This window comes from Dermacentor andersoni, chromosome 2 (assembly GCF_023375885.2).
Source record: "Dermacentor andersoni chromosome 2, qqDerAnde1_hic_scaffold, whole genome shotgun sequence".
Classification (NCBI taxonomy): domain Eukaryota; kingdom Metazoa; phylum Arthropoda; class Arachnida; order Ixodida; family Ixodidae; genus Dermacentor; species Dermacentor andersoni.
In genome coordinates this window covers 55,531,555-55,552,398 of record NC_092815.1, presented here as the reverse complement: position 1 = coordinate 55,552,398, position 20,844 = coordinate 55,531,555, and the positions used below count along the sequence as shown (strand labels likewise).

The window sequence follows — 20,844 nt, the reverse complement described above, 5'->3', positions numbered from 1 at the left end:
GCTTCTCTTTCGCGCCGGCTTCATTGAAATCGCTGAAACACTGCGACTCATCTAGCTCGTGTGGCTTGGAAGTTTCGGGATAAAGCGCTACAACCAAAGGAAGCGTATAGATTAAAAAGAACGCACGATATAAGACGAGCAGTTCCGAGATTCTCCTGAAATACTACTCCTGCATGCAGTACAGGAGACAGCCTTTCCGTCCGGTCTTGTGACAAACAGATAGCAGGAAAGGTCGCACATGTACCGTTACCGAAACCGTCGGGCGCGGAATGCCCGCCGGCATGGCAGGGTTAAGCGGTCCGAAGCGCCCGCTACAACAGTAGCGGCAGATTGCTCACAGAGCTACCCCAGTACGACGCCTCAGCCGAAAAAGGGGAAACGCAACGAGTAGAAACACATCGCGACGGTTCCGTACTTCACACTGTCGCAGGCAGCTTTAGTGCGTGAAAAGGACAGGCAGCCAGAACGCACAACGCGATATTATTCTACCGAACGCACTCTCCATCTGTTGCTTTCTCCTTTTCCCTCGTTGCCCCACCTGGGCTTCTCTTGCAAACATTTGCCCGAAGCAAATTCCTTCAGGTGGCGTGCATCTTCTGACACCATGCTCCCAATGTTCACGCCACATGAAACCCACGATAAAAGCTAAGAAAAAACGGCTTCCTAAATTCAACGTACTGTCGGCGCGATGCCACAGGCACTGTGATGAACCACTCCAATTTCAAAGGTAAAATGCAAATATCCCCTTCACTTGGTCCCGCTAAACGATGGATCGCCGATGCATCATCCGCACCGCACGCGAGTTTCACTGGTCCCTCACTCGACAAGGCAGCTTCCCTTCAACTGAAGCCATCTCGTCACCTCCTCCCGACGACATTGTTTTCTTTATACCCCGAACACTCACCGTTGGGCCTCATTACCGAAATGACTTCACTTCGTGTTAAGCGGGCGGCGCATTCCCTTCGCAGTCAAGGGAGTTGGCGCACGTGGCGCGAGTCCCCCAAGTTGTCGACTGCAACGTGTCTCTTAGCGTCCCTTCTGCGCATGGACAGCTGCAAGCGAACACATCATCACCATCAGAAGAAGAAAAAAACGAAAACAAGAAAAAGTAAGCGGTTACGTTACAGCCAAGGATGCCCATGCAACATGTGATATATAGACGCGCAGCGTTATCAACCACGTCCGTTGGTGAAAACCTTCGCGCGATTTCCAGGGCTATAACGCCTTCAGTCACATGTATACGCGAATCAGCATAGCGTGGTAGACAAAGTACAACGTTACACTAAAGCGATACACCTGTCAGGCTTCATCTGTCCGCCAGCCGCACATCCTGCTCCAGAGATGGAACTACGCCGTGCCCAGATGAAATTCCCACGCTCGAGGCAATGTGCGTGGTAAGATCTTGCGGTTATCGTGGCGCATTTCATGGAACCTGAACACGGCGGAGCGCAGCGCCCCTTGCGGCACGGTATCGTAACTTCTTGACGTTTATCGTATCGATCGCAGTACGATACCCAAACTGCAAGGCAGGCAGCCCCGGAATGCACTGTCACCATATCAGCAAGCAGCTCGCCTAACAGAGCGCAACGCAACCAACCGTACTCGCGCGCCGCGTGCGGTCCGACCGGAAGCATGCGCGCTCAGAAACAGTGCAACCATACATTAAACATTTGCTGCCGAATAAAATGACACGGAAGAGCGCGGAGCTCCTCTTTCGGGTAGGGCGTTGGAGCGAGTCTTGTCACTGCAGGCAGACGGAAATCGAAAACAAGTAGAAAACAAGGGGGCGCTAGCGATCCCTGGCGGTCACCCTAGTAAAGAAAGCTATATATATATATATATATATAGAGAGAGAGAGAGAGCTCTTTATACGAATGACTATACAAGTGAGTGAGCATCTTTACACGAATGAGTGTCATTATTACGGTGTGCTTGTCCTTCGCAAGTAGCACAGGTGGAAGCAGCACGAAATGGCTCTTTCATGCTGTCTTTCCTTTTTTCCCTTCTCTCACACTGGCAACTGCCAAGTAGTAGATCCTACTTGTACAGAGTGAAGTCGGCGAGTGCGCCTCCCTAGGCACTCGCTGCGCGAAACGCAGGCGACGCTACCGTGAGCACAGTATGACAGCTGATGGCACTGAGGTGCCACTGTGCACCACGCGTTCCAGTGCGGTCACCTAAAACTAAAAAAAGGCTAAAAGAGTCGGGTGTACCATATTTCGTGGGCTTTCTTTGTTAGACCGGAAAAGAGGACTACATGAGACGTATCGTACAGGAAACAACTAGATCGGTGGCTTCTGAAGGTGCTCTACAAATCTGCGTATCATACTTGGGGTACTCAGCCAATAATTAAGAAGTTGGGTAATTAAACTTAATTAGTTAGATAATATTAATATGTGAAGATTATTATGCAGAAGACAAAGATAATGATGAATACCCGGGCAAGGGAACCAGATTTCAAGATCGCCAATCGGCCTCTAGAGTCTGTGAAAGAGTACGTTTACTTAGGTCAATTAATCACAGGGAACCCTGATCATGAGAAAGAAATTCATAGAAGAATAAAAATGGGTTGGATCGCATACGGCAGACATTGTCAGCTCCTCACTGGAAGCTTACCATTATCACTGAAAAGGAAGGTGTACAATCAGTGCATTTTACCAGTGCTGACATATGGGGCAGAGACTTGGAGACTGACAGAGGCTTGAGGACAAGTTAAGGACCGCGCAAAGAGCCATGGAACGAAGATTGCTAGGCATAACGTTAAGTGAAAGAAAGAGAGAGGTTTGGATCAGAGAGCAAACGGGTATAGACGATATTGTGATTGACATCAAGAGAAAAATATGGAGCTGGGCAGGTCATGTAATGCTCCAGTTAGGTAACCATCGGATCATTAGGGTTACAGAATGGGTTCCACGAGAAGGGAAACGCAGTCGAGGACGGCAGAAGACTAGGTGGAGCAATGAAATTGGGAAATTCGCGGGCGCTAGTTGGAATCGGTTGGCGCAGGACAGGGGTATTGGAGATCGTAGGAGAGGCGTTCGTCCTGCAGTGGACATAAAACAGGCTGCTGCTGCTTCTGATGATACGTATCGTAAAGGAAACAACTCCATTGGTGGTTTCCGAAGGCGCTCTACAAATATGCGCATCATACTTGGGGTCCTCAGCCAATAATTAAAAAGTTGGGTGATTAAACTCAATTAGTGAGTTAAGGGGAAAAAATGCCTGAGTTAATATAGGCTATTGCAAATAGTAAGCGTTCGTTTCAATTCGCTTCCGACGCGCCTTTCATTTTTTAATTCCTGGCTCAAGTTATGTGGGACACCCTGTATATGTCGCGGATGCATCCAACATGTGGTCGACGCCGCCGACGCAGAGCAGCACCTAAGCACGGAGAGAAGCCGGGCCGGCAGCTGTGCCGCACGTGCAGCAACAACAACAGACCCCGCGTGTGCGGTCGACCGGCAGACACAGTCCCCAACGGGGGGGCCCCTCCTACGCGCGCGCACGCACCCTGTTCCGATCAAGACGGGCGCGGGGAAGGTTAAAAGGCGCTCGCCACGGCTTTGGTTCGGGAGGTTGTGTTCCAGCATCGCGCATGCGCGAAGACATTCTTACGCGAGTTGAAATGTTAAATGCCCTATCTTCTGACCTCCGTTCAGGGGTTCAGGCGTCAGCAGATGTAGCTACAGACAGTATACTGTGCGGTCAGCGGTATTTTCCTTACTTTTCTTTGTGTTACGTAAAAAATAAACCGATTACTACTACTCAAGCTTCCTCTAGTCACTGGCGCGCACAAAAGCTGAGCCCCGGCTATCACTGGGATCGGCCAACCGGCGTTAAGGATAAGAAATTCACTAACCCCCGTATTCAGAAATGCATCTTAACTTGAAACCCATGCTTGACTTGGTATAAATGATGCCTCGCGTGAACGTGCCCAAGGCGGTCGTTGCGTTTCCTTTGGTGCGTTCACAACAGGCGTCCTTTAATTCAAGTCAAGCGTGGGCTTCAAGTTAAGATACATTTCTGAATACGGGGGTAAGAGAGCGACACCTCTCCAACTTAACGCCGAACGTTGCCCAGCGTACTTCGATCGCGCAACCACTGCTATGGGGAGCGGAGCGCCGACAAGAATGATCCTTCTATAAGCACTTGCCCAACCACACGAGCGCCGTCCGCACCAGGTCATTGCTTGTAATGCAAATGTGGCTTCCTTGGCTTCGGCGGAACGCGGGCTTTATCGCACGCATGTTGCGAAAGAAAGAAAGTAAAAAAAAGAAAAAAAAAAAACAAGGTTACGAGAGATCACGGCCAAGATAGGCTGAAGAAATTACAGTGAAGGACAGAAACAAAGCGTTGGCAATTGCCCCAGTTAACAGATGGCAATGGCTCCGCATCCAGCGCGGTTCGAAGCAGCCAAAAGTGCAATCCGCGCTCGCGTACCTTTGCGACCAAGCTGCCAAAGGGTGCAAAACGAAACGCATCCAGCGCGATTTCTCTGAGCCCAGCAGTCATTAAACCCAGCAGTCATTAAGAACAAAACCGGCAGCGTAGACATGCAATTTCAAAGCCCGCAGGCACAACCGAGCTTTGAATTACGGCAATCAACAAAACGACGCTACACAAGTCGCAGTGGCACAGAGATCACCGAGAGAGCGCAGTAAAATAAAACAGAACAGTCTCCGCGGCTTTCGCGCAAGCAAAGTGTCGCTCAAAAAAACCCGACGAATGCCGGCGGTAACGACGTAGCGAGGGGGTGGGGGCCAACAATAGCCTCCCGCTGTGTGGTGGCTGTGTCGGGCACTCGAAAAAGCGAACTTCCTGTCGTCTTCGTGGTCGTCTTTTGCTTACGTGTTCTTACACCCACTGCTCCACCCTCGTTCTCCGGAAAAGACCTAGCGTGTCCCAGAATAGGCGAGTTAGGTCGGCGAATATTCATGACAAGACCGCAGTTTATTTTCTCTGAGGAAAAAAATAATGCTAAAAGAGACAAGACCCCTCCGTTTTGAGGTAAACGCGACACCGAAAGATAGCCAGCTAACGTAATAAAGACAGCACGCGGATTAGCGCAGTTACAGGGGGAATCGGGAATATTTTAATGCTGCTAAATCTGCAAATTAAATTAACTTTCATCTCATATGTCGATGTGCCTCTCGTTTTATTGCACAGCTGATTGTTTCCGCGCTTCCTCGTAGGTTCGCGTTCCCGTCGCTCTTGTGTCCGCGTTCGCGGGTGTTGCGCTTGAAATGAGGTACACACCCGAGGGCCACCTCATTTGGCACCGGCCCAGAAACAATTACATTTCCGGAGCTCCCAGGAACGTTCGTTTCCTATACGCGAACATTAGAACCACCGTATTTCTTTCTTCTAATCGTTGCTTCTATCGGCACCGTCGTGCTGAGCACAACTACATAATGACAAAGAGTAGCCGGCGCCACCTGCGGGCCCTAACAGACCTCTTAAATTAAAACAAACAAAAATGAGTTTGCATTTCTCCTTCTATAACGACCTACGCGTATTGCGCAGCGCATGAGGTGTGTCAGAGGCGACGACGACGTCAATGCACGGGCTGCAATGCGCTGGGGCCAAACCGGAACGCCAGGGCCCTTCGCCAGCACCAACGTCAATGTGCGTCATCGCGCAATTACTCGCGAACTCCTACACACACACACACACGGCGCGCTGTTCGTTCGGGCGTCCTGCAACCTGCGCCATCCGACGTAGCCGAGAAGGTCTTCGACTCCGAATGATTCACTGCGCCCGCGCTTAAAACTAAAATACGGCCGGAAGCAGGTTTGATTTAAAGATGTCCCCTTCCAACTGGTTTGCATGGCCTCTGTACTTGTGTTTATTTTGCCGCATGTGCCTATGTGCACCCGAGCCACCGCGCTCCTTCTGTGGGAGCAGCGTCGCGCGTGTTTTATATAAAGCATGACACCATGAAAGCATGACACGATGAAGCTTTGGCTCTGCCGTGCGTCACGCATTTCACGACAACGGTGGCTAAGCGAACGAAAGAAAGGTACGAGAGAGAGAGAGGCGCGTTTAACGTCGGCTACAAGGTGTCACGTCACTTAACGTATCAGACAGTGTGTATACAGAAACGAATCGCGGTTACACTCTTGAGATGTCTTCTTTTATCTTCTGTGTACTTGTCTTTCTTTCCTTTTTCTTTAATATACGGTCAAGCAGGGACGACGGGATGCTCAAACATTGCGTTAGCGCGGTATATAGTTAGCCAACGATAACGCCACTGTAAACGCCCTATGATTTTCGAATATAGAGCAGTATCTGCACATTTAGCATTTAGAACGCATCAATTGATGTGGCGTCCGCAGCGGTGGGATTTTCTCCAGCTGAGTGTCTCAAAAGGCGGATTCGAAGCGAGAGACTACCACTTTTTAATGAGCCCACACAAAATATGAAATTGTGTTAGATTGCTACCTGCTCATACAATACGCGGGGGTGGCCATCCCTCTTTTTTGCCTGCACAAACGTACACGACATGTTCTTTCCGTTCAATGCACGCTTTCTACGACCCGCTTATTATGTAGTCTTTATCAGGCAACTCGTTCGACGTTACTGAAGGCTTGCCTTCCAAAATGCAGATTATAGCTTCTACTTATTACTGTCTACCACATGAAAAGCTTCCTCAGGTAATTTATCATTTTATATGATCGCGTATTTTATCCGTTATTCTGTTACCGCTTCTTATTGCCTGCTAATGAAACACCCGAACCTGTGGATCTGGACGTTGTAGACTGGCATCTGTTTCCGTTCCTCACTGTGTGCCGCGTCCATTACAACTCAACTGTCCATTGTACATAGGAATCGTTGTTTTCCCCTTCGCGTCACCTCTCCCGAACAACCTTGTAACGCACGACGTGGGCTTTCAAGTACAAACTACGAACAACAACAAAAAATGTAGCCGCGGACCTTCGCCGTCACCACGGGTCGTGCCTCGATTAACCGGTTATGAATTCATCCGTGAAGCCCGTCGAAATATCGCGCCAGAACGCGGTATTTCCCCGCGCCCGATCCAACGAGCGGTGCCGGCTGAAACCACGCACTTGACCGCGCGCCTGCTGCACTCGCGTCTCCGTCTTAAACGACCATGCGTGCAGTGCAAGTGAAAGAGGTACGGGTCGCGTCGGCCAATCAGAATCCAGGACCAGCCCTCTATTCGCCTCACGGCGAGAAACGAGGGCTCTCCTACACTTTTACCGCAAAAACCAGGACACACGTAGGCACACATAGGACACACACTTGTACCTCATTGTGTCGTTATTGTTGTTTTGCGCCAAAAATGCTCGCCTTGGCACGATGAACCAAAAGCCCACATCGCCACCATCTCGTACACTGTCTGCCGTTAGTCTTTCCGTCATCCTTCCATTCAGATAGCCGCAGGCCTGGAAGGATTAGCGGCGAACAATGTTTAGTGAACTTTTCTTCTGGATTTGGCTGCCGAGAGAGAGAGAGAGAACGGAAGGCGGAGAGATCAACATGACGCAAGCACGGTTTGCTACCTTATACACAGAGATCACTGAGTTAAAGGATTGAAAAGAAAGAAACGAGCGACTACACTAGAGGTGCGTTCATCCGGAGATGCAAATAGACATTACACCAGGTCACGGAGAGTATGTCGACATCAGGAACTGCAGCAATGCAAGTGGATTTGGCTGGAATAAAAAAAAAAAAAACAATAAGGGGGCGGAGGAGTGACGCGGCCCGTAGCTTTCGCTGCCCTGAGCGAAGTAACGTAACCAGTCGGTGAGACGGAACGTATAGGCAGTACGCGCGAGTTTTCCTCTTACAAGTGTGATACGGTGTTTGCACCGGTCGGGTTGCGACACCCGCGCTTCACCGCTCTCAAGGGACGAGCGAGAGTGACTTTTGCCCGTGGATTCGCGAGAAGGTACTAAAATCAACGAATAACGGCGTACGTGGAAGACAGAAACTTCCTCGTTCTTTTCGCTGACTATGCGCGCATCGTTTAACGAGTGATCCCCCAACGTTTCGCCGGGCGTATGCGATAGAGTTGTAGAACAAAAGGATAAGCTCTGCGGCGCGATTGCCTCGCTTCGCTGTTGGCGTTGATTCTTTATATATAGTTTTCCTGGAAAACGATCGGGGAGAGGCACGCTTGTTGCCTGCTTCGGTTCTCGTTCTTTTATTTCGTCATATACGCGTGTGGGTATACGTGCATGTGCTGGACAGCGAAAGCTGATTGCGACACATCACATCGTCGAATCGCGCAATTCAATAGCCTCATTATACAGCAGAAACTCGGGGACACGATTCTCCAAGGGTCACGGATAACATTCGCATCAGCCGAACTTCTCCGTGATAGAAACATAGAATGAACTGAATCCATGCAGCGAGGAGGGTCTGGAAAAATGAAAAAAAAAAAAGATCGATAGAAAAAAAGCGGAAGATCACTTTTCAATTCGCATCGACTTCTTCTGTAGCTTGGAGACTCCACTAATGATATCAGCGAGACTATGCAAAGAAGCCACGAGGTAAATCACCGCGGGATGTCGGTCGTCCTCGATAACGGGGTGGTCACGTGCAGCTTGATCCGGCTAGCATTCGACATGCCCCTGCCAGCACAAGGTTTTGTCTCAGCAATCCTTGCCCAGACTATCCTGAGCGAAGAGAAATGTAACAAAAAAATGTAAACATAGTAGTCAAATGGTTCGGTGATAAAGTGTAAGAAGTGGAAAGAGAGAAAGAGATAATGACAGACAGCTGGCAGCGAGAAATGTCGCGGCCACTTTCGTGTCGCGAATATGCAGTATGTCAACCACCACGATGCCAAACTTTTTACGTTCCGTGTCGGTCTGCCTGCGTGTTACCCCACCGAATCAGGTAATAGCGTCTCGTTAAGTGGCCCCGTCACAGGTAGGACGCAACAACCGCTGCTCTTTCGCAAGCTGTCGACGTCGTGAACGCGGCAGATGCACCAGAGAAAACCATTAACAGCGGATTGCCAGTCGCCCGCGGCTTAACCGACCGGGCGATCGAGTGAACGCGACTTCCCAGAGCAGAAACGAACATTCGCGCGATACGGATGCGGGCGGGCGACGAGCAGCTGCTCTCCGCGAACGGCTGCATTGCAGTCGTCCGCAGGAGTGATGCCAGTGCAAAAAAGGTACGACGTGACTGTCGGCGTGCGCAGCGATGGCAGGAGGAGGGAAACGGTGTAGAAGCACGCGTTCCAGTGGAAACATGCCAAAACAGCTTCAATAACAACCCGCTGCCCCCGCGAACAGGCAAGTGAACGCCATCAAGGACACTCGAGGCAGAAGACTCGCGCGAGTGGCTCCTCGCGAAGGCACTACACGCGCGCGCCCTCCCAAACGCGCGGCGCACACCGCAGTGCAGACAGAGATCGCGCGCGGCGCTCCGGTGGCACAAGGAGATTAGCAATCGTGCCGCCGCTTTGGCGATGCAAGACAAGTCGGCCCGTCCCTCCCTCCCTCCCCGCTGCTTTTCTTGCCATTTTTGTGCGCCAAAAGCAGTTTGTATTCCAGCACATTGCGATAAGGGCGGCGGCGGCGCAATGCAGCAGGCAGCGCTCGTATCCCGCGGTGGCGGCGGGCAAGCAAGCCTCGACAGGCCGGCCGGCCGCAGCCGGAGACCCAGCGGCGCTCATGCGTCGAATCGGCGGCGGCAGCAGAGCTCTCTGCTCCCCCAGATGCACCCTTTCTCTTCCTTCGCCCATATGGTCAAGGCCAGCGGAGTCACGGTCCCAGACGAGCGAAGGCAGCGCAAGCCCCCTCCGCATATCTGCATGAGGAGGCTCGTTCGCCGCTGGCTGCAACAGCAGCGTGCGGGCCCACGTAATTGGGCACGCGGCTAACACGAAGGTCCCGCCGGGGGCACGCACGACACGCGCTGCAGAGCAGCCGGATTGCCGCCCGTCCACCGCCACAACGCCGGGGCCAAGGGCAGGGCGTCGTGGTGTTGGTGTGGCGAATTCGCCCTCCGGTCCTCAACAAGAATCATTGCCACGAACCGCTAGACCCCCCCCCCCCCCCGCCCCCTTGCTCCTTGTGTGCGTGCAACCGGTCTCTATCGCGGGCCATCCTTATGCAACTTTCGCTCGTCGGCGGACAAACAGCACCTTATAAGCTATACTTTGTTTTCTCTCCTGTCGTTCCACTCGCTGTTATGAGACGCACAAACAAGACGACGCAGTGTAAACGGCTCGGTACACAACAATCAGCCTATGCATATGGCTTAGGCCACGTCATCACTGTTCATGTTCACCACGAGGCCCGTAAATCGACCATTTCCAGTCCAGAGAAGGGACGCTTCCATCGTAGTTGTTCACTCCCCGGCACTGCAAGACAGAATAAGATATGACAACGAAAAGAGAGAGAGAGAGACTAAAGTACACGCCGTCTCAGGCGAACGGCGCGGCTGAGCGCGAGTACGAGCCCACAGTCGCCTATAGGCGCGAAACGAACGGCCTCCCTCGAGAGGGAAGAGACCACCTCTGTAAATACACCTGCTGCATCTCCTGGCTTCATTGACTCCCCCCCCCCCCCCCCCCCCTCCGTCGCTGGCTCTGCGCAACAGAGGCCGGCGCGTGAAGCGCTATGCAATAAAGAGAACCGAAGTCGACAGAGACTCCGTTGCGACACACACACGCTCACACTCCTATTCTTCGCCACCCCTCCCGCTGACCGAGCTCCTCTCGAGAGAAGAGCTATTAATTGCGTTTCCCTGTACTTCCCATTTGCACAGGACTGACGTTCTTCGAGCGCACCCGGCTGATTTGCGCAAGCGGGGTGCCTTTCACCGCGCCAGGCCAGCGCGCCGCTGCGCACGGTCATTTGCACGCTAAAGGGCGAACAGCGGCGCCGCGGATGGCAATCGTAACTCGCAATGGGAAACGGCGCGCGCGCTCGCCCGCCGCCGTCCGAACACGGGCGCGAACATGGCGGGCCCGGCAGGGAGAAACGTAATGGACGTTGTCGTCGACGGAACGTGGCGCTGCTGCGGCGGGGCGCAACGAAAAACGGCAGCGAAATGTCGAGTGGATCGACTAGGTCGAACGTGCTGACCTAGACCTGCCTGTGTCTTCTCTAGGTTTATTAGAAGTGATCCATGTATAACCTAACGAAAACTGGAATTCGTTGCAGCCAACCTTGTTCTTCTTCGCAATGCGCGCGTACAAAATATAAGCTCTGTGAAATTTTAAATTTACAATGACTTACATTATTCCAGCTACGGCCAAACGTCTTTAAACGAAACATCGGGTGCCACCATCTATCCGCCAAGCGGTCAAAAGTCGAAACACTAGCTACTATTGCCTGTTTTTTCAAGGGAATGCGAAGATGGGGGTGAATTTCGAGTTAGGTCAAAGCTAGCCTGGAGCGCTCCAGGATAAATACTGAATGAAACAGGTTGCTAGGCCGCAAGCGAAGGAAGGATCAAATGAAGGACAACGTCCACTCTGACATGTGAAATGAATTAGCCTTTTTACACGCCTCATTAGCTACATAAAGTAAGCCAATACTCGTCAACCGAGCTCACTGTCTAGACATTTCCGGTGACCTTGCACGAATTACAATATGCAAACTGGGAACGATCCAGTAATATCGGCTTCAGATTGGGCTCCTTCAATTTCGCCAATAGACGCCGGTATAATATAACAATTCTGTTCAGCTGATTCCATTCCTTTCTTCTCATGCACCGCGTCCCCCAAGTCGATTCCAGGGATAACGCGCGTGTAGCGCTGCCCAGGAGACGGACAACGAATAAGAATAGCATTACAATATAGCAGTTTTCATTATTCTGGCAAAACTCTCCATCGTGGGATCGCGCCGTTTGATAGAGTGTTTCCGTCGCGCGACCGTGCAGCTGCGACCGTGCCAGCCACTTTCGTTGAAACCATTGCGCAAGTCATCGCGGATTGATTAGCGAGAAATGCCAGAGCCGCCTACTTGAAAAATAAATAAATAAACGCAATACTGAAAGGAGGGCACCTGACGAGTGTGAGCGAACACACCTTCTTAGTAAATCGAGGCATGCGAAAAATCGCCTATCGCTGACGAGGCAACCACTTGGGAAGGGGTTATAACTCGCTGCGGCCCTTCTTTCTCTCGATGCAGTTTGCCAATCGCTGCCACCGACGATGCTACCCAACCGGAGCTATGGAACGGGGCGGAGGGGCAGAGACAGGCGCCTAAGCGCACCTATATAGATCGTTTGATGGGATCGCTTCACCTACGCCGATGATAAACATCGCGCGTCTACAGACCAATAGCAATCGAGCTAGCGGTGCATCCCGAATCGCCGACCGGCTGAGCCGGCCGCTTCAACACGCTGGGTCCCAGCTCGGCATGCCCGGCCCGCTGCAACATGCCGACCAATAACGGTTCGAACGCGATGCCCTTCGCCACCAACCTACAGCAGATTTGAGAACGCTTCTGCTGGTGTGGTGTCTGCGTAGTGCATCAAAGAACCGCGCGGGTAGCGGAAGGATCGTGTCAGTCAAACAAAACACATATTATGTAAACAGCAACGACCTCAACAGAGCCGTTGCAAGGATATCGCTTCAGAAATGCGCACATTTTCACATCAGAATATAACAGCGCTGTTTATTTTTCACCAGTTCTGAAGGTAACAATGATACGAAATACAAGCGCCACTTATATAGATGTAACTTCGGTACCATGCACCTAGAAGACGACGACGTGTGTTAACAGATCCTGCTTTAGACCTGGTAAGAAATGTCTGAAACGTCGAATTTGGAACGACTGTTGCCATTACTAAATTAAAAGCACGAAACCATTATACTTGAGGCAAATTTAGGCGTCACGATTAAGCTTATACCTGCCAGTTCATCTGCACGCCACAGGTGACGCAGGGAATAATAGTTTATTTACTCAGGCTTGTTGATTCCAGAGACAAGGCCTGAGCAAGCTCATGTGGCCACTGGTGCATTATTATACTAGTTCAGTGGCCGAAATAACAAAGTTTCTCGTTCGCGATAACTGATTTCCATTAACTCATTGTCCGACCCTCTAATATGATGTTTGGAATTGCGAGTGCGAGGTGGCTAGTCTTACTAACCGCTCGGGCTTACGAACCGCTCAGTGAACACGAACGCTGGAGTGTAATTCAATTATATTTTTCTTACGTACGATGCCTTCCTCATTAGCTGCCTGCCTTCCGTAATATTATCGTCGTTATTGCCATAATTCGGCGGCTGCTCTTACGAACTTCTGCGGCGTGTGCGAACTCGCTCGGCAAACACGAGTCCTGTAATCGAATTCACGCACATTTTCGTTCGCATACATAGCGTTTGACATCAGCCGGCAGCCTTTGCTATAGTATGACGTTCGCTTTTACGATTGGTCGGCGGCTGTTCTTACGAACAGTTGTGGCGTACGCGAAACGCTTCTTGAACACGAACCCTGGTCGTTACGCCCACGCGCCGCTCGAGGGCCTCGCGAACGGCACCATTAACGCAAGCCGGCAACGGTACCATACACGAGATCCTTACGAGAAAAAAAAAAGGGGGGGGGGAAGGAAAAAGAAAAAGACGGTCGAATCGTACAGAGGCAACGCGTTCTCGTCTCCGTCGTCCGGCGACGTAGGCCTAAATATAATTCCTCCTTTCCCATCGCAGTCCGCAGCGGCGGGGCCGCAGAGGAAAAGCCCCCAAATGACAGCGTTACCGAAGGCGGTGGCGGCGGGCTGATTGCAGACGATTACGCCCTCTCTCGATTCCCTGAGGCTGCAAGATGGCGGCGGCAGCCCATTCCACTGCTCCTTTCTCTGGTCGGTGGCGCAACGCTTGCGCCGCCGCCGCCACCACTACGAGAGCCGGAGGAGGAACAGCAGTGAGTCGAAATTACCGCGCCGCCGCCGGCGGCTTCGAAGGAAAGGAAGGCAGCGCACCCCTCTCGGAGCGCGACTGACCTCAATCGTCAGCGACGCCGCCTTTTCTCTCTGACGCTGCCCCACACAAGGGAAAGAAAGGGAGACTCTCTTTCGCTGCCGCAAGCATTTATAATCAGAGAGCTGGAAGAAAAGAAAAAAAGAGCAAATGGCACCGCTGGTGTCGACTAAAGCCTGCCCGGACCGCGTATGTGCGCGACGCAAGAACTATTCGGGCTGCCTTTATTTCAAGGCGGAATGAACAAAACGAGCGCGGTCGCAAAACGGCCAAGAGAAAAGAGAACCAAACCGTAATGGCTCACTTATGGGCGAATTCGCCCTGTCTGCTGCTTACGTCAGTCGGCCATCGTCTTTGCGGATGAACCAAGGATGTGCGCTAAATAAAACGGTCTTCGTAAGGTGCAGTCGACCAGCGTATTCGTTAATGCTAATTTTGTTGAATACCTCGCCCTTCAAAGTTTTTCTGGTTGAAATAAAAGATTATGCTCTCTCGCGAGCATAATAGAGAGAGAGCAAGGATAGGGAAAGGCAGGGAGGTCAACCAGACGAGCACCCCGTTTGCTACCTTATACTGGGGGTGCGGGAAAGGGGAATATAAAGAGGAAAAGAGGGAGAGCGCGAGCACTAATAAGCGTAACGAAAGCCCGAGCTGGAATAGAATAACCAGTGACCGCGTGTACAAAAGCCACGAGCGCGCATGAACGTCCGACTGACCGGCTCCTGACAGTGCTGACCAACCGCGACGGGTGAAGATGGTGTAGCCAATTAATAGGCCAATTGCGAAGACCAATTGCGTATGGATTTTGAACGCCCAGCAACACAGCACGGTTTGAGAAAAATGGGCGATATGGAGGCGGTACCTTAAAACCACGGATTGGGTAACCACGGAAATAGACGCTTTATAAGCCTGATATAATCCGCGAGGAAGACAAAGAAAAAAAGACACGGCACCACATGCGCGATCGAGAAGCATATGCCCGCGAAATGAAAAATCACAAAATTCCGTCTATGAGCGAAACTTAGCGGGATGGTGTACAGCCGTGAGCAACATAATAGCAGTATAAAACAATATCGTTTTTAAGGAACGGCAACATAACAGTAGTATAACACAATAACGAATACTGCGGTGTGTTAACTCGAATCGCACATTTAATATGTAACAAGTAGCTTTTCCGTTCAATATTTATTAAGACAATTGAACACCTTTAAGCGGCGCACGTGTATTTATTTACTACGGCTTCTCACAGGCCCTTTGAGTGTTTCTTTCACATTGCCTTTGTTTGCAGCCTTCAAACTTATTGCCTTGCACAACATTCAGATGGTTAAGTTCCCTCTACATCGTTTAAGTAGTCATTCAAAGGTAGGATGAGTGGAGTAACCTCCTATAGGGAGCGACAAGGCATTTATTTCTTTGTCGGGTGCATGTCTCTCAACCTAATTTCGTTAGTATACGAGGCTTAGACTAAGATGCACAAAATACTACTTTGTTAACAAAAATTATTACAAGCGACAGGCTTGCGTTAACATACACTGACGACCATGGCACATACGCCGAAAAATGCTCTTGACATTAATGAAACGCCGAGGGCCCGTATTCACAGGAAAGCTCGTACGCCAGAATTATTCGTAAGAGCAAATTCCAGCCAATCCTGATGCTGGACATATTATTATGGAAGGCAGCCGGTGAATAGCAAGTAACACGAACGAAAAGCTTCGCGAATTCGGCTTGAGAAGAGCGAATGCAGAGCTGTGACCAGTCGCAGGGCAGCCAAATACCCGCGGCAACAATAGTTATACACTAACAAGTCAGTAGCGAACAGGCAAGCACTTGGCGCGTGCGTGGATATCTATCCGACGACGCTGCAACCTTATTGCATCCCACAGCGTGGAGGACGTCGTCGAAAGCGAAGATAGCTGGCGGCGGCAACGGACCGCGTCGGTGGAGGTGCGCTGGCAGAGGCACCGCGAGCGTCGGGGGGAAGAAAATCAGCCATGCAGAAAGGTCCCGGCCACGGTCGTTCGCTCCCGCGCCCCCGCCGGGGGCTTCAATCAATAGGCGCGCGTGGTGTAGCAGCCCTTTCCCCAGTTAGAGGACGACGACGCCGGACAGGGGGGAGGGACGGCGGCTGTTTTCCGATGCCGCTTTTCGGGCGAGCGCACTGAGGTAACCCTGCCCCGAGGATACAATGCAGAGCGACGCGCGCTCGCTCCTCTCGAAAGCGCGCGCCGACGGTGGAGAGCCGCCTGTTCCGGACATCGGCGAATTCCGCCGCAGCGTCGAATTCTCGATTTGTCGACTTTGACTGGCAAAGAGGGCCGCTGGATCGAATTTGCTGACCGCTCTGACCGCTTGTATGGTGCTCCCTCGAGGGTTGCAGAATTAAGCGTGATTTACTCCTATAGGTCACTATTGTCACTGTTTGCAAAGCAGCAACGCCGCTCTCGTTTTATTTTGCAGCGAAACGCGCCGCGCGCCTCTGAAGAGGAACGCGCATGCACCGTCGAGGGCGACAGCACGGCGGTGGCGGCGCCGACGGCGCGAACGCGTCTCGAAGGTTTCTATAACCGCTTTCGCAATAGTACGAAAGCGAGCCGCGCTACTGAGCTGTCTCGCGAAGTGCTGTCTCTAAGAATCTCGCAAGAGCCGTCTCGCGAAGAATTGTAGTGGGCTCTTGGAATTGGGATCACTTTATACTCTGCTGGAGAGCATGTGGTGCGAGAATTCGCCTGATATAAGGCACAGCCACGCGGGAACGCTAGCGCTGTTACTAAAGGTAGGAAAGCGAAACAATCAACTCCAGGGACTACGAGTAAATAGTAAGCGAGAGGCTTCGGAGGAGTCCAGACATGGGGACGTTTGCCGGACACAGTGCTGTCAATGAGAATTTGCTAATAAATCGACAGGGCGTCCGGCGTGCGGGTGATGAGAATAGAGCAGTGTACATACACCACACCAACTCGAGGGTTCTTCCTCGCAAGCGGAAAACTTGTATTTTAGGCGGAAGGTATATACATACGCGTGTGATGGAATGTGCCAAAGTATACGCGGGGCGCAGGAGGGGCGAGTACTGAACGTAAGCTCGGCCCACAATTAACGGGAACGGAGTAGTCTAGAGCATGTGCGATATTTCATTTTTCCTCTGGCATACGTACAATTACCTGGTTTTGTTGCAGATGACGTGTGATTGGTAGCGCTGACATCTATCTACACCTGCGTGCAGTGTACTGGCTTTAGCCCACGCTTCCGGCTAGAGCATCAGCAAAATGATAGCCGCACATTAGAATGTCCCGTACAGTATAGATCTGTAAGTGCCGAGTTTGCGCGGCACTGAATTACAGCAACCGCCATATACATGAATGGAAGGCGCGGTATGGCACTTCGCGGTATATGTCGGCGTCTAGCTTCCGGTAAGTTTATGTGCACTTACCGTTCACACATTCCTGTCAATTTATTACTGTCCTCGTCAATACGATGAGTACAAGGAACGATGAACGTGTTTTCGGTCCACGCAAGGGCCCTGAAATGGAACCGCGATCTACTGCAACTTCGTCGCTTGATATTTCAGCTACATAGAACACCATAGCTAATACTGAAAGCAGATTGTGCGTTTCCGGAGGAACCGCCATCTCAATGCTCAATTCGACACAATATGGTTTCCGCGGGAACGCAGAAAAATATAACTTAAAGTGCCACAGAAAAAAAGAAAAATACGGATTCAGAAACCATAGGGAAAAAATTTCTCCATTACCGTGGCACCCCAGTTGGAATATGCGCCATTACATCTAACTCTTCCACTTGCCCGGTTTCGCCAGTCCGCAAGACGAAATACGTGCCAATACAGTCGTGCACCGACTACGAATGTGTCCTCCGAAGATATCATTGAATAGATAGGGCATGCACCGAGTTATTCATGTTGTGTCTGAATCCGGCAGAGGGCATTTAGGAACTCGGGAAGCATTTCACTGATGGCGTGGCAACTGCAACAAAGACGAGGCGCACCCTACCTCGCAGTCTTGGATAAGGACAAAGGTGAGCGAAGCCCTTCGGTTGTACTAAAGGTCACCCGTTCGAAACGCCGCCTAACTGTGAAGTCGTTGGTTGCTGCACGCGGAGGCAGCTTTGTCGTTTCATTCTTCGCTCTTGATCTCTGCCCGAAGGGAAGGCCACGGATAGAAACATTGCTATATATGCTCAAATACTGCGCCAAAATTCAAAGCAATGCGAGTTTTTTACATTGTCAGTCGATGCCTCCGCGCAACTCTCCCGTTCTCTCCTCTCGAAGAACGGGTTACGTTGAAACGTAAACTCAATCAATCACCAGTAGAGAAAAAAAGCATATAAAAGTGAATGCTGGCATTGCGCAAACGCAAATTTTCGCGTGAGCGCTCATTCGGAAGGGAAGGCTGTCGCATAATGTTCCGGTACATTCCATAGGCTTCTCCCGCTGCGGGACGATCAGAAGCGACACGCGGCGGCGTCCGCACGAGCGAGCGCCGCCAGGCACCTGTCACTCTTGACCGGGCTCTCACGCCGGTGTCGTTAGCTGGCCACGCTGTACAGTGCAGCTTGCTTGTTTTCGTAAGTCCGTCTCCAATGGATCAGGCTGTCTCTGATGCAGCTGTCGCTGATGGCAGTCTGGACAACCGGTCAGACGCGTTTGACAGGGAACATTGAGGCACGCATGCGAAAAGCCAAAGAGAGGGAAGAAAAGAAAAAGCGAGAATGACTCGACGAAGCGAAGAATCTGGGTTCCACGAGAGAGAGCGGGGGCCCGATTGCATCAGAACCGGGACGAACCTACAAAAGCAGGTCAGCGGCTCCCGGCGGCACGCCGGCAGCTCCCACGAGGGGCTGCACGGATGGCGCGGCACTGACCAAAACATCCTTGCCGGGAGGCGGAGGCGGGCGTCGGATGCGCCGATCCACGGCATTGGGGGGGGCAAACGTCGCGTACATGACAACTCGCGTGCAATGCCCCAGACGTGCCATAAGCGCGCACAGCGACAGCGATGTATTACGCGGCTGCACGATAACCTAAAACCCGGCGACTGAGGCCCGCGATAGCTGGCCTGGAAAGAGACCAAGGTAGATTTCAGCGGGGAGAGCGCGGCCCTAGAATGAGGCCGCGACGCGTAAGCGAATCGATAAGGCAAGCCCACCGGCCTTCCACACACAACGCCGTGGTGGCGGTGGTCGTGACCGTTCGGGGACAGATTGCACGGCCCGCGAGGGGGAAAGGCTTCTCTGAGGGGTGGCGAGGCTCGCAAGGCGAACACACGCCGTCGCGCGTGGGGCAGGGTGCCGCTTGCGGACGACCGCCGCCTGTGCCGGGTGCTAGCTCCGGGCCGCCGTGTGGGAGCCGCGCCCGCGGAAAGAAAAGGGCCCGAAACTGGGGCGCCCCCAGGGTGATCCCCAAACCCGCAGACGACGGCAACACAGGGCTTGGGCGCATGCGCACACGGCACGACCTTCCAAGGGGTCACCCACTGCGACTGACCGGCCTTCAAAATTAGGGTCAGCCACCGCGAGTGTCGCGCTCCCTCGCGTTACATCACCGGCGGGGCTCAGCGACAGCGCACGAGCAGCGGGAAAAGAAACACCGGCAGAGGCACACGGATGGAAGAAGCCGCCATGTGCGCGCACGGACCGACGACGGTGGGAACACTTACCCTGGCACCCAGTGGCAACGGGGTCTGTACGCCGCTGCTCGATGGAGTAGCTCGCCGCGCGAGGACACACACCAAATCCCGGGCAACGGACGATGCGAGAGCGGCCGTAGGCCTAAACCGAGAACCCGCTCGCTCAGCGTCGCAAACGCACAACACAGCACGCTTATTCCAAGCCGGCAGTCGCTGCTGATGGAGGTTGCCGCACGGGTCGTAGTCCAGACGGGCTGCTGTTTCAAGCTGCGGGCAGGCTCGGAATAAAAAAATAAAAGAGGAGGGGGAAGGGCTTGCCGCCGTCGAGCTCGCGGCCGCGCTGCTGCACGCCCAGCACTTTTCCACGGCGACGGCTTGGGGCGGCAGCCTAAGTAGGGCAAGCGCGTTCAGCCAATCGCAGAGCCGCACACGAATTCAGCGGCGCCCCGCGGACGCCGCACCAACTAGGCCTCTGTGGCAGCAGGACAGTGCGACTGCAGCGCCGCCGCACCATGGCACAGTGGCCATGGCACCGGCGGTTGCAGACGACGCCGCCGCCGGGTACAACGCCCGCGCGGCTCGAAGAAAGTGCTCAGCGCCCGCGGCGAAGGCTATTTGCGATGCGCCGTTTCCTTTCAGCCGCTGCTCGTAAACAAATCTAGCGCGTTATCGGGAGCGTGTTCATATTGACGTCTTTCGGCTTCGACATTATCATAATGACCGCTAAGTATGGTAACAGTAGGATACGGTGTCGTTTTCGTTATTTTTCTTTTGGTCAAATAACTTCTCGCATACATTTTGCTGCTGAGGCAGTTTAGCTTGCGATTAGAATTTATGAAAGTTGGAAAAACACGTTTTCGTCATTCTGTTCATCTTACGAGCACATTAAAGAATGACATGAAGCAACTCGTTTCATACACTCAGCCGAACAGTCGATAAAAACTCAGCGTTCATAGCCATTAATGAAGGGAAATGGTATTATAAATCGCAAGTAAATTGCGATGTGAATGCCATTAATCACCTGTAAATGCTTTATCGTGTACATGAAGGAGCCCAGATATTTGGCGCAGGCATCTCGCATTGACATTCGACACAGTTAAAGCACTTTCCAACTGTTTTACACAAGCCAGATTTATTTTTCCAAGAATTCCATAGAAAGGAAGATCCCCGCCAAGAAATGTTTTGTATATGGGAACTGTTGCAGTATAATAACTTATCTTTTAAATAGAACTGTATAATTAGTGTTTATTTCAGCGTGTTCCAATTCCAAGATGTACGATTACTCGGTAG

The 20,844-nt window shown here is 52.1% G+C and overlaps 1 protein-coding gene across 1 annotated transcript in view; it reads right to left on the bottom strand.

The window, feature by feature from the left end:
- EcR (Ecdysone receptor) overlaps nt 1-19,936 on the bottom strand; it is a 173,721-nt gene extending 153,785 nt beyond the window's left edge. Inside the window, exon 1 of the mRNA XM_050189280.3 lies at nt 19,585-19,936. The gene's annotated coding sequence lies outside the window, so the exon portion shown is untranslated. The remainder of the gene's footprint in view (nt 1-19,584) is intronic.
- Nucleotides 19,937-20,844: the final 908 nt, after the last annotated feature.